Source organism: Balaenoptera physalus (assembly GCF_965194825.1).
Source record: "Balaenoptera physalus genome assembly, chromosome: 9".
Classification (NCBI taxonomy): Eukaryota; Metazoa; Chordata; class Mammalia; order Artiodactyla; family Balaenopteridae; genus Balaenoptera; species Balaenoptera physalus.
This window is the reverse complement of record NC_138888.1, coordinates 62,145,413-62,167,452: the sequence shown is the minus strand read 5'-3', so window position 1 is coordinate 62,167,452 and position 22,040 is coordinate 62,145,413. Positions and strand designations below refer to the sequence as shown.

The following is a 22,040-nucleotide window of genomic DNA, read 5'->3' as shown; positions in this document are numbered from 1 at the left end:
GCCATAACACCTTGAGTCCCTCCAAAATGATCAGCTTGAGCATTATCTATCTCCACATTAGACCACTTCGGGATCACAGATTCCCTTAAGAATCTGATAGAATCAACGGACCCTCTTCTCATTTAAAAAAAAAAAAAAAAAAAAGCCCATTGTAAATAGATTTTTCCTTGACATTTCTGGGGTTGATAGACTCTTGAAACCTGTCCTTGAGTATTCTTGAGGGGTCCTGATTATGAACCACTATTCTCCATGAAACCACAGACTTCAGACAAACCCTGGGGTTGGTGGGTTTACCAAATCTTTAAAAGGCTTACGGTGGAAGTATGTCTAAACTGTCTCTCTCAACTGTCCTCACCTGAGGACAGGTAAGGTTAAGGTAAGGATTTTAGCTGGCGATGACATTTAAGGGTTAATTTTCAAAGCAGATACATAGTTAATTCATAGCCATACTTGTTCTGGGCAATGTGTCCACTGAAATAAAAGTAGAAGATTCAAGTATCAGAACAGTTCCTTTCGTGGAGAGTAAGGCTTAGAATGGAAGGGTGATAGGATTAAGCCTCTAGGGACCCCAGAATGTGGAACAGGTGACTGCAGTGGGACCTTCCTGTTTCTCTGGCCATTCCCCCCAATCCCCATACCGGCCTATTGGTAGATTGGAACATGAAAGGTAAGATCTAAACTAGTGCCCGTTATCTCATACCCTCTGCTTCAGGGATCACAATCTTTATTCTTTCCTTCTTTATTGGCTCCTCCTATCAACATTTAAACATGTTCAAATTCCCCATCTTGAAAAGCTTCTCCTTCATTACTGAGCTCCTCCACTTACCTCACTCTTCGGCTTCATAGCTCAGTCTCGTAAAAGTATTGTCTACACCTTGTAAAGAATCTCCACTTTCTTAGCTCCCACTTCTCAATCAACTGCAGTCTGGCTTTGGTCCTTATCAGTTTCCCCCACCTCTCACTGAGGTGACCGATCACTAGTGTATTGCTAAGTCCAGCAGATATTTCTCATTATCTTCTTAGTATCTCAGAAGCATTTTACCTTATTCTCCACTTTCCCCATCTTGAAACACTCTTTACACAGGGATTCCATGGTATCCAACTCCTGGTTTTCCTCCCACCTCTAAGACCACTATTCTCAGTCTGTTTCACAGATTCCTCTTCTTCTTCCCTACATCCTAGATTCCCTTTCTCTTTCTGAGCTAAATGTCATTACTTCAATTACAATCTATTCTACATGACTGAGTCCAAAATCTTTATGTCCAGCTAAGATATCTTTTCTGAGCTACAAACCTATATGTCCAATTATCTGCTGAATACAGGATTGCCCAGAGCAGGCTTGGACCCCAGTGAATACAATGCGGGAAGGGAAGGGAAGGGGCCTGAAGGGCAAGCCAGGTAAAATTTTTGACATAGAATTTCAAAATGTTCAAGTAATGTATGTGGTTTCCCTGCCCTCTCTCTTTGGACCTGGCTGAACAGCTCTGCTTGGCTTTCCCACAGTCCTCTCAAATCTCATTTTAATCTAAAAGTAAATTCATCATTCCCCTCTCCTACTTTCCACCCTACTTCTCCCAAGTATTCTCATACAGAAAATGACATCATGATACAACCAGTTGCTCAAGCCAGAAATTGGAGGTGAACTAACTCCACCTCTCCCTCAACTTATATACCCAAAGAATCTCCAAATTCTGTCCATGCTACCTCATACATTCACCAGCTTCTCTCCTTTGTCACTGCCATCACCCTATTCAGGCTGCCATCTTCTTTTACTTGGTGAACAGTGGCCCTTTCATGGGTCTCCATGCCTCCAGAATTGCCCTCTTCTGCTGCATTCTCCATACTGAAGCCACTGAAACTATTGGTCTAAAACCAGATTTGATTTTGTCAATCTCTTACTTCAAACCTTTTCCTGACTTTCCACTGACCTTAGGATAATGTCCAGATTCCTTCCCAAAGTAAAGAGAAGCGGTAGAGTTTAGTGGGTTATAGCAGATGTCCCCAAACTTCAAAGTGCTCAGGAACCACCTCTGGGTCCTTGTTAAAATGTAGATTCTGGTTCTGTAGGTCTGGGTTGGTGCCTGAGTTTTTGCATTTCTAACAGGCGCCCAGGTGATGCTGATAATACTGGTCATGGACCACACTTTTCATGCTAGATTGGCTGGAGCTCAAGTCTCAGCTATATTACTCACTAGATCTGGGAACTCAGAGGAGTCAGCCTCTGTGTGTGTCATTTTCCTTGTATATGAAATGGAGATCATGACGGTATAACTTTTTCTTAGGTTTCTTAGGTTTGAAATGAGGAATCAATGTGTTATATTAAAATTACAACAGTGTCTGGCATAGAAAAAGTGTTAAGTGCAAGTTGTTATTATTACTAGTTAAGACCCTGAATAATTTAGCCTCTACATTCTTCTCCCAAACAGTTTTTACTATGGCACTGATGTGCGCACACAGGTGCACACACACGCACACACACACACACACACACACACTCTGCCGCTCAGTCATACCAAATGACCTTCAGCAGATTAAGAACTGAGCAAATGCCTCTTTTCTGCCAGGCCTCCATGGGCAACAACCAGTTGCTCAAGCCAGAAACTGGAGGTGAACTAACTCCACCTCTCCCTCAATTTATATACCCAAAGAAGAGCTCTCTGCATACAGACCTAACTCACCCTAGTCACCCTCAGGTGCTCCCTTCTCTGGAAAGAACTTACAGACCACCCTCCACCCAAATCTGTTTGGTGCCACTTCTGCATATCCTCATACTACCAATGTGCCTTCTTGGGCTCACATTATAAACTCATTTATTTATCTGTATCTCCTACAAGACTGTATGCTCTTTTAGAGAAGGGACTGTGGCAATTACCGCTGAATTTCTAGCATCCCACACACTGTTGCAGGCTTCAGATGATCAGTAAGAATGAATGCATTTTATATACACATTTCTAAAGACCCGTAAAATGAGACATGGAGTCAGGGAACAGAAAAATTTAAGATCTGGTTGGAGCAAAGGGAAATATTGGATATAATAGAAAGAGCTTTCTCTCCAACTGCTGCCTCTGGGTTGGATTGTTAACCCACTGGAAAGGAAAAAAATTTTTTAATTCATTACATAAATATGCAAGGCTAGATAGTCAGTGCAAGAATGACAGAGGAGAGAGTCAAAACTTTGAAGTCTGGTCCATGTTGAGTCTTCCGTGAACTCGGGCACATTAGTTTGCCTCACTACTTTAAAGATGGAATAAAAACACCCATCTTGTAGAATTCTGTTTTAGAGTAATGCTACCAGTAGGCATTTCTGCTTTTATCTCTTCTCAAATTCTGCTCATACAATTCTGTTGCTACTAGAACTTAAATGCATCTTACTTGATTGTTGGCAAAGCTTTGAGATTTTCCTTTGCTTATTCATTTTGCCAGAGCAGTATCATCAATGGACCCTGAGTTTTATTTTTCAGTAGATCATTTTGATGTATCAGATTCTCCCCTCTTATTATTTAAGAATACGCTTTGCGTTTTATTTTCAATTTAATTTTAATGATAGTACACACTGAAGATGGTGGGGAAATGGGCTTCTGGGGTTCTTGTCTTCCAGCTTGATTCTGTCCTTTTTAATGATCCTTTATATTTAATGATCCTTACTGTTCATAAGACAATTTAAGTAAAATATCATAATCATGTAATTCCTAATACTTTTAAAAAGACTATTAATAGTTGTCCTGGTCAAGGTATCAAACTATTTATCATTTTTTTGACAGGGCCAAAAAGTCATACATACAGGTAATTCATTCATTCATGTATTCACTCATTCATTCACCAAGCAGATCAAGTCAGTATAGTATCTACAGAAACATTCAAGCTGTTCAATTTTGCTTATATCATGAATCCCTGCACTGTGCTGATGACCATTTCATGCGTGAACAAGGAGATGCCTATCATAAAGTTTGACCAAAGGCTTCTCAGTATAGAACTAAAAATGCTTTGATGTTACGTAAAATTTTTTCTTCCCATAAAATTCAGCACTTCTTTAACAGATTCATGGGTATAATTTGCATCCAGGAAAAAAAAAAAAAAAGCATCTGACACCAAGCTGTCATGCCACCTAAAGGAAGTAAGATTTAAAAATGATTTCTGGTCTTGTAATTACATTCATTCTATTAATTTGTTCCCTTGAACATTTCTGCAGTTATACTATTACAGAAGATTCTAATCTTTGAGAGTTTTTTTTTTTTAAACTGAATGACTACACTCAAATTTTGTTCAATACTTTTCCTTATTTTCAAAGTGATACATTATGCATTGTACAGTTTAGAAAGTAATGAACAGTAAAAATCTTTTTTAAAAATCTATAAATTTAATCAAGCATATTTTCTTCTAAACTTGTTTCCTACTCTTCAAACGTATTTATGTGGTTGAGATCACACTGATTATTTAATTCCTGCTTTTTTTTTCACTTAAAGCAATATCAGGAGCATTTTGCCACGTCATTAAGTACTTTTCCAAACACCATGTTAATGATTTCAAGTATTATTTTTAAAGTCATTTAGTAAATAATTTTATATGCTTTTAAGCAGTGTGCAGAAGTCCTTTTCAAACCCTAGTTAAGTGTAATTTAACAAACACGAACAAAATACGACCAAAAACCACAAAATGTATTTTATGTTTTCTGTAGAGTCAGACAGTAAATATTTTAAGTTTCAAAACTAAGCAACTCTGCCATAATAGTTCAAAAGTAGCCATGGACTGAGGCTGTGTTCCAGTAAAACTTTATAGATACTGAAACTTGAATGTCATATAATTTCAGATGTCAAAAAAAATTTATCCTTCTTTTGATTTTTTTTTTTTTGATCATTTAAAAATGTAAAAGCTATGTTTAGGTCTCAAGCCATGCAAACACAGGTTGTGGCTAGATTTTGGTTCTTGGGATGTAGTTGGCAACCTCCACTCTACAGCCTGGTTCCAAGAACCCTGGCTTCATCAGGTCTGAGAAAGTTCTGTGAACGCAGGAATATGAATTTTAAATTTTTAAGAAGAGGTAAATAGCTTTCATTAGGTGCTAAAAAATTCTTAACCTAAAAATGTTTAAGAATGACTGTTCTAGATAATATACACGAAAGCACTTTGTAAACCATAAATTATTATTAGAATACCTATTGGTACTTCACTTATGATATTTTTCACTTAGGCACCAAATGATCTGAAAAAATTGATGAATAAAAATAAATATATGCCATTATCAGAATTCCACCTGAAAAACTGATACTCAAAATCCAAAAATCTTATAAACTGTAACCTAAAGAGGAACTAGATAACAAGTTAAATTACCAAACACATTTAAAACAGAATTAATGGTTATTCTGATGAAGGTAATTAGAATATTTATTATTTTGTTTGGTTTTTGACTGAGCCAAGAACTTAGAAATAATGCTATTCATTTCTTCATTTTGTTTCTGTTAAGTTTTAAACTACAAACCTAGCATAATTAGAGAATCCTAATCTACCATCCTGGTTAATAAAAACTGGTATATATATTATTCTCTCTTTTCTTCCCTCCTGCCACATACACATACGCATGCAGTACAGCAAAAGGACTTAGGAATAAAGCCACCTTTATTGTAATATATGTGTGGATTTGAAAGTCCCACTTAACCATGAGCCTCTTCTTTCAGAGTTCTAATTCAACTGTGAAATAGACACAAGTGTCATATATGAATCCATTTATTATCAATGTTATTATTGTTAAGGCTGGGTTGGAAAACAAAGCTTTTCCCTGAGACTGCCCCTCCCATCCTGAATTGAACTTATTAACCCAGTGCCCCCTCATGGGGCTGGGCGGCTATAGTGGGCTCCCTCCAGGAAGGAGGGCAGAGTTTAGGCCTGTGCACTGGCAAATCCCAGCGGAAGGAGGGGAAGGGAAGTGAGTGGCACTTGAGCAGACCCCTTTGCCCAGTTGCTTCTCAGTTAAGTCGCTCCCCAGGTAGAACAGAATCAGTGAGCCAAGGGACCAACATTTTACCCCCAACACTTTCAAAAGAGAGAAATTCCTTTAAATGACCAGTATAGAAACCTGAGGGAAATGAGAGGTTCTCTTATATGATTTTTAATTCAAAAAACTATTCCTGCTTTTTTGTATAAATGTAAGTATAATTTTAGTTTAGTATAAATTTAAGTCATCAATGTAAACTGTTAAAATGCCAAGTAAGAGAGACTTCTAATTGACAGCATACATCCCAGACCTGTGTTTAAGGGTATGGTCTTCAGGTGGCCAAGAAGAGAAAAGTGGGCAAATATATATTCATAGCAATGTGTAGTTGAGTTTTGAAAGCTCTGACATGTAAAAGTATCTCATTTTGTAAGTGACCTTTTGCCTATCCAGGTATGGAGGAAATGCCATCCTCCAGGTGTGGTCCCTCAAGCAGGTCCAGCAATGCTCTCTGCCTGGTCCACACTCCCAGTGTGCTGCTTCCCCACATTCACAACTGTGTGGATTCCCCACTGCTCTTCCCCACCTTTTCTTAGAGACTAGCTTTTATTCCAACTTTAAGCTACAGCTCTAGAAGTGTTACCTGACATTTTCTAGAAATTTCCTGAAATTTCCAGGGCACCCTGTGCCTACGTCCAAGCATTTCCAGCTGCCCTCTCTCCTTTCTCCCCTCACTCCCTCTCATCCACAATATTTAGTGAGTGCCCAGCACATGCTGATAATACGCTAGACACCAGTTAGTTTGGTGGTAACATAGCATTTATCCCGCCTGAAGCTTACTGTTGAGCGGGAAAGACGATTAACTAGGGCTACAGTGCACAGTGTGTGCTGAAGTATGGAGAGCCAGGGCCCTGATCTGGTAAGACTGATGGAGTAGAGTAATTATTTGTGAGCCTCTCTCCCATGCCAGAGTGGAGGCTTTTCACAGGGAGAGACCTGGTTTTACCTTCACTGCCAAGCACTGTTTTGGCACTCAAGAGCTCTTTGTGAAACCTACGGAAGTAACGTTCACTGTGTTCAAAGAGCTGTTTGATATTGTTGGGTTTAAAACTGATAGAACCAGGCCAAGGAAGATGCCAGATTTTGAAAGGTCTGAAATGCTAAAGAGCTTGGACCAGGAATAGGTCACTGAAAGTAGTGTGATTTAAAGACAGTCATTTAAAGACTCTGAGTCAGCATCTATTTATAAAATGGGAGGGGAGTAGCTGCTTGGCTCTAAACAGCCAAAAAAGAAGCTAAAAAAAAGAAGCTTGTTAAAATTCACTTTAATTAGCACTGTGGGTATTTCCTTTTAAGTATTTACAAAAATTAATTTGGAAGGTATATTCCATTTTTCCTAATTTTTCTAGAAAGAAATACTAGCCCTAAAAATATCCTCTTTGGAATTTAGTTTCTATCCCTGTAAAATGAGGAGCTAAAACTGATCTATCTTTTTTAGTTCTTATGTTCTATAGTCAAGAACAAGTGATTCAAAGGGAAATAAGTTTAGCCTTTTGATTTGTGTTAAGATTTCATTTAATTTTTAAAATAAGCCATTTGGTACAAAATTCAAAGGGTACAAAAGGCTATATACAAGTGGAAAGTAAATCTCACTACCTTCCCTGTCTCTTCATCACTGTTTTTGTGGTTTCTTCAAGAGTGACTAGGTATTTTTAAGTTAAATGTCGGTTAATGAGAAGTTAAGTTTGGTTTTGATCAGTACCAAATGTTACAGCACTATTAGGGTAACAAATTATATATAGTCTTAAAATTTTCTGTCTACCATTACTTTAATTCCTATATATTCTCAGCAAGGTTTATTTTTGCATAACTCATAATTGTTTTTAAGGTATTTTGATATGTATTATCTAATTTGCTCTAAAGCACCATCTATGGGTATGATTTACAATATTCTACCTTATAAGGCAGAATATAAATGTCATGTTTTCTGCCATATACGTATTTAGATGCTGTCAAAATGCCAAATAGGATGCTGATAATGGAGTAGTTTTATAAACTGTTACTATGACCTGTCCCCACAAAAATCATGAAAATGATCAACTGAGAGTTAATTTGGAGAATGATTGGAAATTGTATGCATATGAAAAGGGGCACTTATGCCTTATGGCCAGCCCTCAGTGGCAGGCTGCTGGGATTGCCACCCCCATCCCCAGGCTGTGAAGGGCTAGGGAGAGCTCCTGCTACAGGCTCACAGGAGTCTAAAGGCTGCAGTGACTACTATTGTTGAAAACAGAATAAAAAGTTCCAAAGAGACACCTACACCACATCGGTATCCACTTATTAAACTGCTGGTAGACTTGAAAGACATAAGACATTCGTTATCCTCTGACTTGCCTTACAAGTTCAGAGGAAAAGAGAGAGTATCTGGTGCCTCATCCCTATAAATCAAGAGAAGAATGTTTACCTAGCATGCTTAGTCACTAGGGAATCATAATGATGCCTCCCAACAGAAAATTCAAAACTGGAGGTGCTTCAGCTTATTTTCTTGGTCTTTAGTCATCACCACTTTCAATGAAGTAGAAATCCTTTAAAAATTACCATAAGTTTTATCTGCAACATTTAAAAAATCACCCAGTAAGTGTTGGGCACTTCCAGGCTCCATTTGGAGTACAGAAATGAGTAAGATACAGTGCTCTCAGTGAGCTTATATTATGGTCATAAGGAATACAACAACCCCCCTTCCAAAATTTATAAAAGAAGTTAGAATATATATATTATAAATTTATAAAAGAAGTAAGAATTATCTAAGAGAAACACAAAGGGCCTTCATTGAACATACCATAATACAACTCATAAATGTAACTCATATACTTTATATATACCTTATAATACAAACTCATATACCCTAAAATTCAAAAATGTCTGCAGCTTTAGAACTTTTTGACAGACTCTGTTTTGGAAGGCCCAGAAATGAGCTCTTCTTTCATCATTGTGTTTTATGAATTTGAAGAAGGTCATAAACCAACAGAATCTATAATACGCATTAATGCCAGGATACATGAAAGCCAATATATTATATGGTCAGACTTGTCTTATTCTCAGGAAAGAATTAAGTGATTGATTATGAAATCTTATTTCGTGCTCTTAGTTAAACGACTGAACATTCTTCCCAATTCGTTTAACTGGAGTTGTCATTTTTAAGCCATTTTTCGATTTAGGAAACTACTTTATAGGCTCTATTAGATAAAGAATACATCTATCATTTTATATTGGCCACCTTCCAAATAAAGCACGTTCTTCATTTCATTGGACAGTTTCTAATACTATCTTTCATCAGAATAGAAATGGTTTATTTCTCATATTTAAAAACATATTTATTGGAAAGAAAATCATGGAAAGTATTTTTTCCTTGGTTCTTCTATGTTCTAAGGAGCACGTACTTTTAGGTTTTCAAGATTACATGGGGTTAAGATGCATCGACAACTGTGGTGATTGTAGTACTTGGCTCAGCTCCTCTAAATTCCTGGGTCCATGGTTATTACCCTAATCTGCTCTCAGGCACTGTGTAAACTGAATATGTTTGCCATCTTCTTAAGGTGAATTAATTAGAGTTCTCTCATCACTAATTATGGAAGGAAATTAGAGTTTATTTTAAAACACCCAGCAAGGGACTTCCCTGGTGGCTCAGTGGTTGGGAGTCCACCTGCCAATGCAGGGGACACGGGTTCAATCCCTGGTCTGGGAGGATCCCACATGCTGTGGAGCAACTAAGCACGTGCACCACAACTACTGAGCCTGTGCTCTAGAGCCTGCAAGCCACAACTACTGAGCCCGCGTGCCGCAACTACTGAAGCCCACACGCCTAGAGCCCATGCTCCTCAACAAGAGAAGCCACCGCAATGAGAAGCCTGCGCACCGCAAGCAAGAGTAGACCCTGCTCGCCACAGCTAGAGAAAGCCTGCGTGCAGCAATGAAGACCCAACACGGCCAAAAAAACAAACAAAGAAAAAAACCACCCAGGAAAATAAAACAGCTGTCTTGGTTTTACAGTGATCCAGTCACAACGTCTTTATAACACATGACATTGAACTCAAAAACTGAAGGAAAAAAGGTACAAAAGATATTGCATTTCCTGTCTGATGAAGTACATTCCACTAGACCATAGTGAAATTTTCATGTGATCTTGTGAACTCAAATACCTGGCCCTGTGGGGGTGATTCATATGACTAGCATGTGTTAGAGATTCAGTCCTTCCACAGGAGACTTAGTTTCTACAATGACAGATCACACTTCTTGCTAAATATGCTTGCATTTGTCAATAGATGCAAGAGGAAGCAGGTAGAAACAGTGTTAAACAGATGAATCAATGAGCTCCCTCCCCACTGCTGAGAAAACAGCTACTAGGGCTCAGATACTGATAGTAGTTAATGAGCATGATGAAGGTGATCTTCAAATAGAAAGGAAAACCAATGAAATAAAGCAAAACAAAACAGAACAAAAAAACTGACACAACTACTACATTTAGTATTCCATAGAGTACTTGCTGAATTTTTCAAAAAGCTTAGAGATGGGTGGAGGGAATACTCTCTGATACTTATATTAGATCTGCAGTGATATTTAGATTAGAATCCATCTCCAGAAAATGAGGTTGATTTGGGGGATTCATATGCAGGAAACATCCTGTCCCTACCATGTGCTGACTCTGTGCTAAATACATTTAGATAAATCACCTCTTTTAGTTCAGTCCTTGTGTATACCAAACCCCAGCACTACATGAGAACTCAAGACTTTGAGGAGATCCTGAGGCAACCTAGGAACTTGTATTTGCTCTTCCAGAACACCTTTTACAGAAATAATAGCAAGGCTACAGGGAGTAGAAGGAATGACAGCTTATATGTATTGAAATGATAGTGGTTCCTTTGGGATAAAAACTGAGGCAAGCCTAATGAAGGGTTTAAAAGCAGGAAGTTGGTATCTGGATAGACAGAGATCTAGATAATCCAATTGCACCTTAAAAGGTGGTATTCTTTATGTCTTAAAATTTTTCTTATATCTCAGTGAGGAAAAAAATCAAAGATGGTATTAAACCTATATATTTTTTGAGAGTCCTACTTTTTTATTTTGTAAAGAATATAATGTTTGATTGGGAGATTAACCAAGATGGCGGAGTAGAAGGACGTGCTCTCACTCCCTCTTGCGAGAGCACCAGAATCAAAACTGGCTGCTGGACAATCATTGACAGGAAGACCCTGGACTTCACCAAGGAGGATACCCCACGTCCAAGGACAGAGGAGAAGCCACAGTGAGACGGTAGGAGGGGCGCAATCAGAGTAAAATCAAATCCCATAACTGCTGGGTGGGTGACTCACAGACTGGCGAACACTTATACCACAGAAGTCCACCCACTGGAGTGAAGGTTCTGAGCCCCACGTCAGGCTTCCCAACCTGGGGGTCTGGCTACGGGAGGAGGAATTCCTAGAGAATCAGACCTTGAAGCCTAGTGGGAATTGATTGCAGGACTTTGACAGGACTGGGGGAAACAGAGACCCCACTCTTGGAGGGCACACACAAAGTAATGTGTGCATCGGGACCCAGGGGAAGGAGCAGTGACCCTGGGGGAGACTGAACCAGACCTACCTGCTGGTGTTGGGGGGTCTCCTGCAGAGGCGAGTGGTGGCTCTGTTTCACCGTGGGGATAAGGACACTGGCAGCCGAGGTTCTGGGAAGTTCTCCTTGGCGTGAGCCCTCCCAGAGTCTGCCATTAACCCCACCAAAGAGCACGGGTAGGCTCCAGTGTTGGGTTGCCTCAGGCAAAACAACCAACAGGGAGGAAACCCAGCCCCACCCATCAACAGTCAAGTGGATTAAGGTTTTACTGAGCTCTGACCACCACAGCAACAGTCAGATCTACCCACCACCAGAGCCTCCCATCAAGCCTCTTAGATAGCCTCAACCACCAGAGGGCAGACAACAGAAGCAAGAAAAACTACAATCCTGCAGCCTGTGGACCAAAAACCACAGTTACAGAAAGATAGAGAAGATGAAAAGGCAGAGGGCTATGTACCAGATGAAGGAACAAGATAAAACCCCAGAAAAACAACTAAATGAAGTGGAGATAGGCAACCTTCCAGAGAAAGAATTCAGAATAATGATAGTGAAGATGATCCAGGACCTCGGAATAAGAATGGAGGCAAAGATTGAGAAGATGCAAGAAATGATTAACAAAGACCTAGAAGAATTAAAGAACAAACAAACAGAGATGAACAATACAATAACTGAAATGAAAACTACACTAGAAGGAATCAATAGCAGAATAACTGAGGCAGAAGAACGGATAAGTGACCTGGAAGACAGAATGGTGGAATTCACTGCTGCGGAACAGACTAAAGAAAAAAGAATGAAAAGAAATGAAGACAGCCTAAGAGACCTCTGGGACAACATTAAACGCAACAACATTCGCATTATAGGGGTCCCAGAAGGAGAAGAGAGAGAGAAAGGACCAGAGAAAATATTTGAAGAGATTATAGTCAAAAACTTCCCTAACATGGGAAAGGAAATAGCCACCCAAGTCCAGGAAGCGCAGAGAGTCCCATACAGAATAAACCCAAGGAGAAACACGCCGAGACACATAGTAATCAAAGTGGCAAAAATTAAAGACAAAGAAAAATTATTGAAAGCAGCAAGGGAAAAACGACAAATAACATACAAGGGAACTCCCATAAGGTTAACAGCTGATTTCTCAGCAGAAACTCTGCAAGCCAGAAGGGAATGGCATGATATACTTAAAGTGATGAAAGGGAAGAACCTACAACCAAGATTACTATACCCGGCAAGGATCTCATTTAGATTTGATGGAGAAATCAAAAGCTTTACAGACAAGCAAAAGCTAAGAGAATTCAGCACCACCAAACCAGCTCTACAACAAATGCTAAAGGAACTTCTCTAAGTGGGAAACACAAGAGAAGAAAAGGACCTACAAAAACAAACCCAAAACAATTAAGAAAATGGTCATAGGAACATACATATCGATAATTACCTTAAACGTGAATGGATTAAACGCCCCAACCAAAAGACATAGACTGGCTGAATGGATACAAAAACAAGACCCATATATATGCTGTCTACAAGAGACCCACTTCAGACCTAGGGACACATACAGACTGAAAGTGAGGGGATGGAAAAAGATATTCCATGCAAATGGAAATCAAAAGAAAGCTGGAGTAGCTATACTCATATCAGATAAAATAGACTTTAAAATAAAGAATGTTACAAGAGACAAGGAAGGACACTACATAATGATCCAGGGATCAATCCAAGAAGAAGATATAACAATTATAAATATATATGCACCCAACATAGGAGCACCTCAATACATAAGGCAACTGCTAACAGCTATAAAAGAGGAAATCGACAGTAACACAATAATAGTGGGGGACTTTAACACTTCACTTACACCAATGGACAGATCATCCAAATTGAAAATAAATAAGGAAACAGAAGCTTTAAATGACACAATAGACCAGATAGATTTAATTGATATATATAGGACATTCCATCCAAAAACAGCAGATTACACGTTCTTCTCAAGTGCGCACGGAACATTCTCCAGGATAGATCACATCTTGGGTCACAAATCAAGCCTCAGTAAATTTAAGAAAATTGAAATCATACCAAGCATCTTTTCTGACCACAACGCTATGAGATTAGAAATGAATTACAGGGAAAAAAACGTAAAAAAGACTAACACATGGAGGCTAAACAATACGTTACTAAATAACCAAGAGATCACTGAAGAAATCAAAGAGGAAATCAAAAAATACCTAGAGACAAATGACAATGAAAACACGACGACCCAAAAGCTATGGGATGCAGCAAAAGCGGTTCTAAGAGGGAAGTTTATAGCTATACAAGCCTACCTAAAGAAACAAGAAAAATCTCAAGTAAACAATCTAACCTTACACCTAAAGAAACTAGAGAAAGAAGAACAAACAAAACCCAAAGTTAGCAGAAGGAAAGAAATCATAAAGATCAGAGCAGAAATAAATGAAATAGAAACAAAGAAAACAATAGCAAAGATCAATAAAACTAAAAGTTGGTTCTTTGAGAAGATAAACAAAATTGATAAACCATTAGCCAGACTCATCAAGAAAAAGAGGGAGAGGACTCAAATCAATAAAATCAGAAATGAAAAAGGAGAAGTTACAACAGACACCGCAGAAATACAGAACATCCTAAGAGACTACTATAAGCAACTTTATGCCAATAAAATGGACAACCTGGAAGAAATGGACAAATTCTTAGAAAGGTATAACCTTCCAAGACTGAATCAGGAGGAAACAGAAAATATGAACAGACCAATCACAAGTAATGAAATTGAAACTGTGATTAAAAATCTTCCAACAAACAAAAGTCCAGGACCAGATGGCTTCACAGGTGAATTCTATCAAACATTTAGAGAAGAGCTAACACCCATCCTTCTCAAACTCTTCCAAAAAATTGCAGAGGAAGGAACACTCCCAAACTCATTCTATGAAGCCACCATCACCCTGATACCAAAACCAGACAAAGACACTACAAAAAAAGAAAATTACAGACCAATATCACTGATGAATATAGATGCAAAAATCCTCAACAAAATACTAGCAAACAGAATCCAACAACACATTAAAAGGATCATACACCACGACCAAGTGGGATTTATCCCAGGGATGCAAGGATTCTTCAATATACACAAATCAATCAATGTGATACACCATATTAACAAATTGAAGAATAAAAACCATATGATCATCTCAATAGATGCAGAAAAAGCTTTTGACAAAATTCAACACCCATTCCTGATAAAAACTCTCCAGAAAGTGGGCATAGAGGGAACCTACCTCAACATAATAAAGGCCATATATGACAAACCCACAGCAAACATCATTCTCAATGGTGAAAAACTGAAAGCATTTCCTCTAAGATCAGGAACGAGACAAGGATGTCCACTCTCACCACTACTATTCAACATAGTTCTGGAAGTCCTAGCCACGACATTCAGAGAAGAAAAAGAAATAAAAGGAATACAAATTGGAAAAGAGGAAGTAAAACTGTCACTGTTTGCGGATGACATGATACTATACATAGAGAATCCTAAAACTGCCACCAGAAAACTGCTAGAGCTAATTAATGAATATGGTAAAGTTGCAGGATACAAAATTAATGCACAGAAATCTCTTGCATTCCTATACACTAATGATGAAAAATCTGAAAGAGAAATTATGGAAACACTCCCATTTACCATTGCAACAAAAAGAATAAAATACCTAGGAATAAACCTACCTAGGGAGATGAAAGACCTGTATGCAGAAAACTATAAGACACTGATGAAAGAAATTAAAGATGATACCAACAGATGGAGAGATATACCATGTTCTTGGATTGGAAGAATCAACATTGTGAAAATGAGTATACTACCCAAAGCAATCTACAGATTCAATGCAATCCCTATCAAATTACCAATGGCATTTTTTACGGAGCTAGAACAAATCATCTTAAAATTTGTATGGAGACACAAAAGACCCCGAATAGCCAAAGCAGTCTTGAGGCAAAAAAATGGAGCTGGAGGAATCAGACTCCCTGACTTCAGACTATACCACAAAGCTACAGTAATCAAGACAATATGGTACTGGCACAAAAACAGAAACATAGATCAATGGAACAAGATAGAAAGCCCAGAGATTAACCCACGCACCTATGGTCAACTAATCTATGACAAAGGAGGCAAAGATATACAATGGAGAAAAGACAGTCTCTTCAATAAGTGGTGCTGGGAAAACTGGACAGCTACATGTAAAAGAATGAAATTAGAATACTCCCTAACACCATACACAAAAATAAACTCAAAATGGATTAGAGACCTAAATATAAGACTGGACACTATAAAACTCTTAGAGGAAAACATAGGAAGAACACTCTTTGACATAAATCACAGCAAGATCTTTTTTGATCCACCTCCTAGAGTAATGGAAATAAAAACAAAAATAAACAAGTGGGACCTAATGAAACTTCAAAGCTTTTGCACAGCAAAGGAAACCATAAACAAGACGAAAAGACAACCCTCAGAATGGGAGGAAATATTTGCAAACGAATCAACGGACAAAGGATTAATCTCCAAAATATATAAACAGCTCATTCAGCTCAATATCAAAGAAACAAACACCCCAATCCAAAAATGGGCAGAAGACCTAAATAGACATTTCTCCAAAGAAGACATACAGACGGCCACGAAGCACATGAAAGGATGCTCAACATCACTAATTATTAGAGAAATGCAAATCAAAACTACAATGAGGTATCACCTCACTCCTGTTAGAATGGGCATCATCAGAAAATCTACAAACAACAAATGCTGGAGAGGGTGTGGAGAAAAGGGAACCCTCTTGCACTGTTGGTGGGAATGTAAATTGATACAGCCACTATGGAGAACAATATGGAGGTTCCTTAAAAAACTAAAAATAGAACTACCATATGACCCAGCAATCCCACTACTGGGCATATACCCAGAGAAAACCATAATTCAAAAAGACACATGCACCCGAATGTTCATTGCAGCACTATTTACAATAGCCAGGTCATGGAAGCAACCTAAATGCCCATCAACAGACGAATGGATAAAGAAGATGTGGTACATATATACAATGGAATATTACTCAGCCATAAAAAGGAACGAAATTGAGTCATTTGTTGAGACGTGGATGGATCTAGAGACTGTCATACAGAGTGAAGTAAGTCAGAAAGAGAAAAACAAATATCGTATATTAATGCATGTATGTGGAACCTAGAAAAATGGTACAGATGAGCCAGTTTGCAGGGCAGAAGTTGAGACACAGATGTAGAGAATGGACATATGGACACCAAGGGGGGAAAACTGCAGTGAGGTGGGGATGGTGGTGTGCTGAATTGGGCGATTGGGATTGACATGTATACACTGATGTGTATAAAATTGATGCCTAATAAGAACCTGCAGTATAAAAAAACAAACAAAACAACTAATACTAAACTTTCATTGGGTTATTTGTATGGAAATATGTTAATATAAATGTTTCAGCCATTACATGAAATTTCTAAAAATCTTATATTTGTATTTGTATGGAAATATGTATGGAAATATGTTAATATAAATGTTTCAGACGTTACATGAAAAAAAAAAAAAAAAAACTCAGTATACCAAACACACCTTTTAATACAATTAAAGAAAAAAATGAACAAAAAATATTTGTAACATGTGAGAGCAAAAGGCTGATATCCCAAATATATACAAACACAAATGAAAAGTAAAAGAAGGTGACATCAATAGAAGAGGACCATCCCAGTGCAAAAGACATAAACAGAAGTTTCCAATATATGAACTCTAAAAAGCCAGAAAATATGCAAAAAAGTTCATCACCAGCATTCAACGAAATGCAAATTAAAACAGAGATATTTTTCATCTGTCAAAATTTGCCAAATGGATACTACTCTTTTTTTTAAAGGAGGAGGAACTTTCCCCAGCCTAATATCAGATTACAGAGAAAACAGTATTTTTCTCATACTCTATGGTGAGTGTAAACTACTCAGTCTCTCTATAGAACCATTTGGCAGTATACATTCAAAGTGTTAATAATGAAATATTCTGTAATAACCTAAAAGGGAAAAGAATCTGAAAAAGAATATCTATCTATCTACCTGTCTATCTATCTACAACTGAATCACTTTGCTGTATACCTGAAACTAGCACAACATTGTAAATCAACTATACTCCAATATAAAATGATGATAATCAAAAATAAAGATAATTATAACCTTTTTAGATTAATAAAAAAAATAATACTTACAAAAAAAAAAAAAAGAATATAATGTTTGATAAAATGTGGTTATACTTAGGTATTACCATGAACTACAATGTACCTGTTTCAGTAATCACTGCCATAATTACGTGATTCTGAACGTAATCCCTCCAAGAAAATCATACAAAGCACATTTTTCCTTTGTTAGTATCCACAGAACAAATTAACCAGATGGAAAGCTCTCGTCAGCTGTTTTGTTTCACGAGAGAGCAGTGCCATCAGGTCTCAGGAGAATTCTCATTTGACCTCCCTACACAAGACATTCAGCTTCCAACAAGCTGGGCTTGTGAATATGTCCCTAGAGACTAATATCAAGCATTCCACCACAATTCTATGATGCTTGTTTTAGGTAATTTTTGATTGATGGCCTGAAGTTATGGTTTTAGTTATTTTTTAAATTGTTTAGTTTTCAAAAGTAGTGTTTGAGGGGTCTAGAAAATAGCCTCCTTCTTCAAAATGGGAACTACACTTATAATTACACTTTCCATCAAGTCAAGTACACCTACAGCCAACTCACTCATGATTTTTCCATTCTAACTTCACTTGATCTGTGGGTGGGATCATAAGCAGCTAATAATGTTCTCATTTCATAGTTAAGGAAAGTAAGTGCCAGAAAGATTAAACGTTTCCATAGCAGTAGTTTCCACGCTCGTGCTTAAGCAACTAGTGCAAAAATCTATAGCCTCTGCTTTCCAACCCAATATTTTTCTCAGTATGTTTGTTATGTCTTGGGTTATAAGCAGAAAACAGATACAGAAGTACACACAGGTCTGTTCAACTCCACCCTCAGAACTAGGAAAAGAAACAAAGGAAAAAACTAAGAGTAGAACTTTACTAGTTATTCCAACTCCATGATATTTTTAAATCTGTGAATCTAAATTTTTCCACTGTACAACATATACTTATTTTGTCTGGCCTAGTTTACACAGACTTTGGAGGATATATTTTTTCATATATCTCATTTAAGTCCACCCAATTTGTCAATTTCAGTCGCTCAGAAATAACACTTCAGTGAAATAATACTTCAGCTGATATCACCTATCTCTGAAGACAAAGACCTTGCAATCTTGGTAAAGACATGATCTGTCTCTGAAAATCATATTCATGGATGCAGAAAGGCTGGTGCATCTTCCAACAGAGAATTGAAGTATCTGATCATACAGTTCAAAAACTGTTAATGGAAGCCTATTGGTGCCCACAGTTTAGAGAGGAAACCCTTTAATAATGTCAACAGATTAACCACATTCTGCTGTTTCTTTGATACCTTCCTCAGCTGGTATTTAAAGGGCATTCTAGCTGTCTTCTTCAGGGGAAGTGAAAGGACTCTCCTTGTCATGGACAGGCCCTTAGATCTTCACCTTCTGTTCCCTAATCTTATCTTGTCCTTGGATGTATTTGCCATAGATATAATAGATATGAATTAATTCACTACTAAGTGAACATATGCAAATTCTTAACTTTTTTATACTTGAGCCTTTATCTTTTATTCTGTTGATAGAATCCTCTTTGCATATGTGTTTCATTAGTTCTTGTCTTGGACTCCAAGCTCATGGGAAGTAGGAATTTTTCCATTCATTCATTTCTTCAGCCACAAAGCATGTTCTGAGGTCCTGCTATGCTCAGACCTGAGACACAGAATTAAGCAACATCCTTACCCTTGAGGAGCTTAGAAGTGAGAGAGACACACACAGTACAAAATAACTGTTACCAAATGTGGCAAAAGAAAAAGAGACATATGTATGAACTAATGGGAGAAACTCCTGTCCAGAGAGATCTGAGAAAGCTGCAGAGAGAAGGATTTTTAGCTGGACCTTGACCGAGAAGTAGGTGGTCAATGGGGGGGGGAGGGTGACAAGAAGAAAGTCATTAGAGATAGAAGAAAAGTCACGTGTGAAGGCTCAAAGACATAGTATATTTGAAGAATAGGGAGTCATGGGAAGTGGCTAAAGCATAGGTGCGGTGTGTGTGTATCAGATGGTACAGGGTTGGGAAAGGGATGAAGAGATAGTGAGAAAAGTAGACAAAGTAGCAAAGGGTCTCTATGCTAAGTAATGGACATTAGTTTATAGTCAAAGAAGAGCTGTTGGAGGCTCTTCTCCAAGGAAGGGAGATGATCATGAGTCTGAGAAAGATTTTTCTTGAGTATGGTGGAAGATGTTCTGGAACTCCCAGGGAAATTGAGCTTATTTAGAGAGCAAAATTCATATAGTAGAAATGTGCTTGGTTCCACTCAGTAGAAGGAGAAACTTTTAATAATATCTTCAGTTCAATGTAAGCCACTATGGTCCATCAGAGATACGAGGAGGGCCTAAACAAAGATTTAAGGAATGCTTCTGAAGTGGAATCAATAGGATATGGTACCCAATAAATATATGTAGGGGGTACAGGCAGGGAGAGAGGGGAGAATGATTGAAACCACTAGGTGGATTGCATAACCACATACTGAGGATGGTTTCTCTAACTCCTTATAGAGCACAGAGCAATATACTTTCCTCAGTGAGGCTTCCAAAGTGCCCTTGACTGGCCATCAGCCCCTATCTGCCCTCACAGCAACAGTTCAAATTAAAATCCTAAATGGGAAAACTAGCACAGGTAAATTCATTTAGGTACAGTTCGAATTAAGATTCTCATCCACTTTCCGTCTTCACCCAAGTTCCGTATATCAATCACACAAGTTTCAAAGACGTCAGCGTTTTGAACTAACATTTCCCAAGAGCATTTTAATATTCCTTATGCCCTTTAGATTTCAATGCTTTCAAGTTCTTTCCTAAACAAAAGCAGAAACAGATCTACTTTACAGAATCAATGAAAGACCTGAACGGGCAATTGAAATAGACATGTAGCACTCTCAGATGAGCAGCAATGTATTTATACAGGCTGAATGAGGCTACTTTGAATAACCAGATGAAAATTAAGCCAGAAAACCCAACAAACTTTGAATTGAAGAATAGTGCACTTTTACGTATGTGCAAAAGTAGTGATTGTGGCATTATTTTCACCCATTTAGCAAAATTTACAAATCATGTAGTAGAGATGGAAGTAATCTTAAATACCATTTACTGTATATCCTCTTATCAAGACACATAATCAATTTGATGATTTTATATAGTACTGCCTGCCTCCACATGGAACAAAGAAAGCTATAATCAAATCAATGTAACAACTTATATTGGATATTTAGAATATAGGATATATGGTAATTCAACTCCCTCAGGTAAATAAAATTCCTCAAAACCACACCAACATAGAGACATTATTGGAAACCAGAAGGCCCAAATTATATCCTAGTACGTTTCAATTTCACCATAAAAAGTAAAAGCCCTCTTACTTTTGAAACTTGTAATCTCTGACATGATAGTAAGACACAGCTCGTGTCTTATTGTAAAGTAATAAGACAAAGATCATACATATTGGAACCATGTTCTGACTTTGCACACTTTCATGGTAACTGAGTACTGAAAGAAAGAGAGAAAACTTGGTCTCCTTCTCTTTTTTGCATCCAAAATGGTCACCCTGAGAAATTTACCCTTTGAATCAGCCCACAATTATCCCCATATCTTCCCTGTTTGGACAATAAATTCCATGACCACCATTAGCACACAAAAATATTCTCAGGATATTACTACATCCATCTGGATTACTTCTCTGTTGACAAACATAAGGAAAGAACCCATTTATCACCCACTCATTTTTTAAACTATTAAAAACAAAACATTACATATATAGAAAATAATGTTTCTAATATATGCAAAGTATAAAAATAATTTGGCTTAAGAAATCAAATATTTTCCACATATTTGAAACCCTCTGCAATTTCCCAATCCCCGACTAACTCCAGAAGTTAGATAATCTTAAACTGCATCCTAATTCTTGTGTTTATCATCATCATCATGCTTTTTAAAATAGCTTTAATAACATTTATTATGTTTAATAACATGTTACCATATATTTATCATAATTCCTAATAATCAATTTTGGCTGTTTTTTAACTTTATAAAAATGCAATCACGGTGTATTTACTATTTTATAACTTACTTATTTCACTCAGTAGTGAGGTTTATCTGTATTAAGGAGGGCACCTGTAATTCATCTGTTTTATTGCCATATAGCAGTATGTTATATGACCATACATCTACTTATTTATCTATTTTCCCTTTGATAGACATTCAGAGTCTCCTGCTACTAGGGCTACTATAAACTATGTTGCCACGAACTTTCTTTCAGGTGACCTTTGCAAGATTTTATGA

The 22,040-nt window shown here is 37.6% G+C and overlaps 1 protein-coding gene and 1 long non-coding RNA gene across 4 annotated transcripts in view; one reads left to right on the top strand and one right to left on the bottom strand.

Annotated features, from left to right (window-relative positions):
• Nucleotides 1–22,040, bottom strand: part of LOC309667190 — a 119,254-nt gene that overhangs the window by 17,992 nt on the left and 79,222 nt on the right. The window lies entirely within an intron of this gene.
• The window catches only part of FHL5 (four and a half LIM domains 5), a 174,395-nt gene that overhangs the window by 132,999 nt on the left and 19,356 nt on the right, over nucleotides 1–22,040 (top strand). The gene's annotated exons all lie outside the window — the stretch shown is intronic.